Raw genomic sequence first — 7,422 nt, 5'->3', positions numbered from 1 at the left:
ATATCTTGGACCCTTACATATACTCTTGGCTCCTTTCATGGAGATGGCCTTTCATGGTCTAGGGCTCATGGGCAAGCTTGATAGCCATCCTCATGGGGTGAGAGGTTAAATCACTTAGGCCTTATGCACATACCTTCTTTGCCACATGTGCATGTGGATTTATTCTCTTTTCATCATAATCACATGGATTTCTCATATGTATTTGATGCTCATAAAATGGATGCTAGATTTAGACTTTATGTGTTAATTTCTTTGATATTTGGTCTAGATCCATTTCAAAGATATATTAGCATGGAAAGGGTTCAAAGCTCAAGAATCACCAATTTCCAAAGCTATTAGAAAGAAATTGAAGACAAGAAACCAAGAAAAGTGGAGAAATAGTTTGGGACCTACTAGCAATGCAACGTGGCGCTCTTCAATGCAAGGTTAAGGATCCAAATGGATTCATAATCACTAGTTAATCACTTCACCATGGCTCAAGAATGAATCTTTATTGTTTAGATGGACTTGTTTTGACTATTTTTTGCATCTCTTGAACCTTATTTGGATGTGTTTTTAAATTTTGCAGTTCTTTGAAGTCATCTTGATTTATGTACAAAACATTAAAGGGAAAGAAAGTGTCGATATTAATTGTACATGTGTCATAAGATAAATGATGTTTAATTATTTTTGAGCTTACTATCTTTGGTCGGTACCATAAGCCAAGTCTGAAAGGGCCTACCTTTTCTATTTAAAGGCATTGCTACTCTCATTATTCACATAGCTCACTAACACAAGTGATGGCAAGGACTAAGAAAATAGAAATAAGAGTGCCTTCTCCACAAACACTAGCAGCACAAAGAGCCCGAATTGCACGTGGTGATAAAACACCACCATGGTCAGGTCACAACTTTCTAGAATCAAACCAGAATGCATCAAGACCTATCTCACCAGTGGGAAAATGCTCCCTCAAGGAGCGAGGCCTATTCCATCTGCAGAATGTCGGCCAAGCAGACAGGTAGATTACGAAGCGACGAAGTTTCATAAAGCAAAGAGCCTGATTGTAATAAGAATGAAGAAGGTAAAGCACAAGGTGCTGAAAGCAGAAGCTGAAGCTGAAGAGGAAAGGCCCATTGGGCAGACTTCTCAAATAATAAAGGGAAAAAAGCACCGTCGGGTGACTCAAGGAAAACCAAGACAACCTAGAGTCACCAAACGAGTACCAACAAGGCATACACCTCAAAGAAGAGACTATGGCATGAGAGATCTTTGGTGGGAGATTTGGGACTATTAGAAGTCCACTGAGCTTTTAATCCATAGGGCTCCTTTTTTAAGAAGAGTACGAGAAATTTTATACTTCTACATGTCCTTCTGCGTGCAAATTGTGGCGCTTGAGACGATCAAAGAGGTTGTAGAGGCTTTCCTAGTGAATCATTTTGAGGATACAAATGTGTGTGCGATACATGCCAAGCGTGTGACAATCATGGAAAAAGGATATGCAACTAGCACGAAGGTTAAGGGGGGACCGCAATTGAAGAGAAAATTTATACTACAAATATTTTTATATAAAAAGCTCTATGTAAATCTTCCATAACACACGATGAGGTCCAAATTCAAAAAAGCAAAATTTTTATATTAAATAACATGGACTTAAAAAATAATATTATTTATCTAATTTTAAAAATATAATCCTTTAAAATTAGTGATTTTAAATTCTTTTATATTAATAAGTTATATATATTTTATTCTTTAAAATTCTATATTTTATTTCTCTTTTTTTTGAAAATACTAAAAATATACTAAATTAACTTTTTCAAAAATATATTTTTGAAAAAAATGGGAAGGTGGGACGGAGGTGCTTATTAACTTCTATAATGATGTGCTTGAAAGAAGCATTATAGCCATTTTGGCCACCTTGCCTACTTTTCTATCTCTTTTAGCTTTACAGATCCCCTTAAACTTTGAGGCCAAGTACTAGCCTTGGCAAACATGTTCCAATGTAAATGATACTCTGCAAGTGTCTAAGAGAAGATTGCTCACACATTCTTGCAAAGTTCCATGATCATTGAATGCTATTTAGTGGGCCACTTATGGCAAGATGCCTAATTTTTTAATTCTTTTGGCCTTAGAGTGCTAGGGGTGTAAACATGGTTTGATGGTAATGAAACTCCACAAAGGTGTCAGGATAGACTCCTCCCAATATCTTACAATGTTTAAGGCTTATCGGATACTATTTGGCAAGTTGGCTACCTATGGCCATATGTGTAAACCTTTCTATTTCTTTTGTCCATAGAGAACCCCCTAAAATTTGTTGAAATTACAGCAATGTGATGAGCTATGGTGGTGGATCAAATGCTAGAATCAACATCATTAACAAAGTGATTAGATAATAATTAAGATGTGATTAGTGAGTAATTAAGATGTGATTAGTGAGTAATTAAGATGTGATTAGTGAGTAATTAACAAATAGCTTAATGTAGGCATGGATAATCAAAAACCAGCAAATTCTCATTAGGCCAATGCCTCAATTTATAGAGTTTACATCCAAGCATCTAATCCCACTAATTTCTCCTTGATTCACTCCACCTCTTTTGCTTGATTCTCTCCACCTCTCCCAGAATATCTCCACACCTCCTAAATCTTCTCATGCTACCCTTTATTCTCTCCCAGTAGATTCTTCTCACCTTTTCACAGGTTCTCTCACATTTACACATTCTCTTTTATAGCCTCTAACCAAGGGCTTGTTCCCGCACACACCCTATTCACTTGTATATTTCAACACCTCCCCTCAAGTGAATACTCCTAGCACACCTGGACCCTATACCAAGTTTCCCTCTTACTTGATAGTCCACGACCAGTGCCTAGCACACCTCCCCTCAAGTTAACTTAGTACACCTGGACCCTGTACACCAAGTTTCTCTCTTACTTGATAGCCCACGACCAGTGCCTCAAGTCCTAAACTCATAGTCCTTGACACTCTCTCTCTCTATGCGTCCAAGGAGGCTACTACAAGTGCCTGCGACCTTGACTAAAGTGCTCACACATACATCTACCACGTGGCCTACATCATCAGTGGCTCAGAGGTGGTTTTACTTTGTTGGGGTAGGTTACATTGGGTTGTGGGGTCTCTCTCTCTCTCTCTCTCAGAGATTTTCACATGGCTCCTCACTCTTTGGAGCCTCACATCTTCTCTTGTCTTTAGTCTTCTTCTCATGGCAACTTCTCTTCACGCGTCCATGTCTTCCTCTTCTTTCAGTCTTCTTGTTGTGGCAGCTTCTCTTCTCCATTAGGAACTCAATGGAGTCTTTTTGGGCCCTTTAATTTGCCATGAGGTTATGGAAACGTTTAACTTTTTGACAAATAGGAGCCCGCCATGTAAGCAAAAACCAATGGTTTGTAAGAGAGGTGTAAGAGTGGTCAAAGGGTGCACTTTTTCCCCCAAAAAGGGGAGGGGGCAATTTTACAATTTTTGGACCTCCATAACTTCTACATACAAGCTCCGATTTGAGCGGAGATTATAGATCCGTGATCTACGCATCAAGAGCTTTCCATAGATATGTTACATGATATGGTTTTATCCGCTAGATTTTAAATTCCATTTTCCCTCCAAAATTCAAATTCGAATAAAGTAGCCGTTTTGAAGCTTCAAATTAGAAAACGTTTCTTCTTAAGAGAAAAGGTTTGACTCCCTTAAACTGCCAAATAAAAGGGCCCAAGAAGACTCCATTGAGTTCCTAATGGTGTCCATGTCTTCCTTTGGCTTTTCTTCTTGGTGTGGATCTTCCTCTTGGAAAGAGATGTTCTTCTTCTTTCATGGCTGGGGCCATGAGCTTGTCCGTCAGGTCTTCTTGCTCCATGTGAGCAACATGTTTAAATGTTTTGTTGACAGTTCTTTTGGGCTTTTGATGTTTATCTTGTATCATTATGCAATGCAAACCCAAATTTATGCGGGAGGTCTTACCTCTTGCCTTATTCTGGATAAGGGCAGTGTCTGATCCCATTTTTACACTGATGTAATGTGCCCAATACATAATGCGTATAGCATTCATTCTTATGCACATTCCCAAATACAACTCTGGTTGTGAATAATCTCGAATTTGAGTTGGATTTGCAACTATTAACCAAGGGTTAAATGCAAAATGATGATTACCACAAATTTATCAGCATAATTTTACTACATGAAATCAAGGATAACCAATTTGTACGGAATGGTTGGAGTATCAAACCAACTCTGAATTGCAATCTGAAGTTATAGGGATCTGTATCAGATACCTAATGGTTAATTTGAACCCTCAATTACACCAAAATACAGTGATTAGCACTGATTAATCACACTGACTACATCAAGGAATAACTCTTTCTGAGTATATCATTAGAAAAGATATTGAATTATTGGCGCCTTTCTAATGAGAACTACCTAATAAATAATAAAGTTAGGGTAGAAAAATAACTCACCTAGATACATAAGCAACTAGGTATTCAAGTTGGAATATGTACAAGAGTACAAAGAACATAGTCCAAAATTACATGCAAAAAACGAAGCACATGAAATTATCCAAAAGATCAAAAGATCCTTATAAAACCATGGATAAAAGCATAAAAGCTCCTCGAATCCATAAAAACCATAGTTGATCATAAAAATCAATGCATGCCATCTAATGGACATTACACATGCCAAAAGAAGCATTAAAATTGGTGGCCAACTCATCAATCCGGAGTATATGAATGTGGTGTTGTTCAAGCAAAACTCCAAAGTAAGCAAGTGAAACACGTGTGTAGCACTCAATAAGAAACCCCTAGACACAAGTGATCTAGGCAGAACCTGATGAGTCCAAATAAAACTTGGAAAACATCCAATAAAATCCACCAAAACAAACAGATCAACTAACCCATGATAGAATTTGTCTTAGGCTTAAGAAATTAAGCATAGACCACACTTAAATAAGTGCAAAATAAATTATCATGGAAAAGTGTCAAAGGTGAAACACACTTTGAACGACGCAGATTAAAGCCATTAAAAGAAATTAAGGAACATGTCCAAAAAGAATGGCTAAACAATGGTAAAAAATCATGAAAACATCATTTAGAATTAATCCAAACAAAAATAACTATTAATATGAGTTATAATTGTATTAATAATATGCGAATAACCCGCATCTATCTAATGTCAGCACGAGAAAATGTACTTCAACATTAAATAATCCTCGAAAATATTATAGTAATTTTAGTTATTAAATGAGTTTACAAAAAAATAAAAAAGCTTGCTTTAAGAAACAAAAGTTTATACTTTCCAAAATACTTTTTTGTAAAATATCAGGCAGGGACTTAGATTCAAATCATACTGGTTACTACATATAGTAAGGATGTTTTAGCTACAACATTTGTGGGCCAACTTAATGCTGAGTAAGAACTTCTCACCTAAGAATTGGTGTTTTTCATCAACTTGATACAAAACATCAACTTTTATGAAAATTTGATATTTTGCATCAAGTTGATGTAAAACATCAACTTTATATGTAAAACATCAACTTTCTATGGAAAAGATCAACTTTTTTACAATGCTTGATGTTTTATATCAACGTTATGCAAAACATCAACTTCCCACAAAACTTGATGTTTTGCATCAACTTTGATGCAAAAGATCGAGTTTTGTGGAAAAGTTGATGTTTTGCATCAACTCGATGTAAAACATCAACTTTTTCATAAAACTCAATGTTTTGTATCAACTTTGATGCAAAACATCGAGTTTTATGGAAAAGTTCATGTTTTGCATCAACTCGATACAAAACATTAACTTTTAGGCTAAAAGTTGATGTTTTGCAATCGAGTTGATGCAAAACATCAACTTTTGCAATCGAGTTGATGTTTTGCAATCGAGTTGATGCAAAACATCAACTTTTTCACACAACTCGATGTTTTGCATCAAAGTTGATGCAAAACATCAACTCTACCACACAAAACTTGATGTTTTACATCAAGTTTCGGATGCTCCAGAGAAGAAAGTTAGAGGATCGGAGGTCGATTTTCACAAATGGCTTGTTTTAGCGATTCCATATAGGAAGGCATGCTGAGAAGACCTATTACATAAATTTTGAGTACCAACATGACTATGTTTCGATGCGATGTGCAGACATCACAAAGTGATTTGCATCAGCAAATCGCTTTGTGACATCTGCACATCATATCGAAACATAGTCATGTTATACTCAAAAATTGTGAAATAGGTCTTCTGAGCATGCTTAAGCAGTAGACAGAATCGCTAAAACAGGTCGTTTGTGAAAATCTACCTCCGATCCTCCAACTTTCTTCTCTGGAGCATGCGAAACTTGATGCAAAACATCAAGTTTTGTGGTAGAGTTGATGAGTTGTGTGGAAAAGTTGATGTTTTGCATTAATTTTAATGCTATTTTTCTTAACTTTGAAATATTTTTACATTTTTTATGAGAATTATTTTTATTTTTATCACCAATAAATCTGTAAAAGCTCATTCAAAATAGTAGACAAAATCTCAAAATTTTAAAAAATCTTATAAATCATAGAATTTCATGAAATACATAAACTAAAAGCATAGAAAAAAGCCATTAATTTGGCCTCAAGCATAGATTAATCTTGGATTAAGGAAGGCTCACATGCACCCCCCTCCTCAACATAGATGGTCCCACCACGTGTATTTGCTTATAGTTCTTTAGCTTCAAAATTGAATTGTAGAATAAAAATCAGGATTGACGAATCAATCTTGATTTTTATTCTACAGGATTGATTCAATCAGGATTGACGAATCAACTTTTACGGGGCTATTTTTCTTAACTTGTAGGGGGCTATTTTTCCAAATCAATGGAGCCTTGCACATTTGGATTAAAATCAATGGATTACAAGTCATCATGGATTATCTCATCTAGCTCTTCTATTATCATGAATTTTTGGCATCTACTATGTAGCGATATTATTTATGATACTACAAAGGTTACATGGTTACATAGACAAGCATTTTTTTTAATAACCTCCTCTCAAATCTGTAGTTAAAGGTTGCGGCTTTGCCATGCCTATGTGTAGTAGTATGCTCTCCAGCATAGGGGACCTTGAATCTATTGTCATCTCGTGAAAACTTCAAGATCTTCTCTACCACCATTCTAAAAGCCCTAAGCTCCTCTCTTTTTTCTTTGTACACAAAGACAATGTCGCGAGCGAAGATTGCATCTCTTAGCATCCTTTGCATGTCCTCCTAATAATTATAACCAGAGTTCATTTTACACTACCTTTAGACATACCATCTCTCAACATCCTTTACAAGTACTCCAAATAATTATAACTAGAGCTTGTTCCTATGCTACTCTTAGATATACCATCACCTACATTCATGATAATGGCTATCTGGATCAAACATCCACATATGCATACTATGAATTTTGGCCACCACCACATATGTACATGATATAGGTTATA

The sequence above is a fragment of the Cibotium barometz genome, chromosome 38 (genome assembly GCF_041138505.1).
Source record: "Cibotium barometz isolate CiBa-2024 chromosome 38, ASM4113850v1, whole genome shotgun sequence".
Taxonomy (NCBI): Eukaryota; Viridiplantae; Streptophyta; class Polypodiopsida; order Cyatheales; family Cibotiaceae; genus Cibotium; species Cibotium barometz.
Note: the sequence above shows the minus strand (reverse complement) of the source record.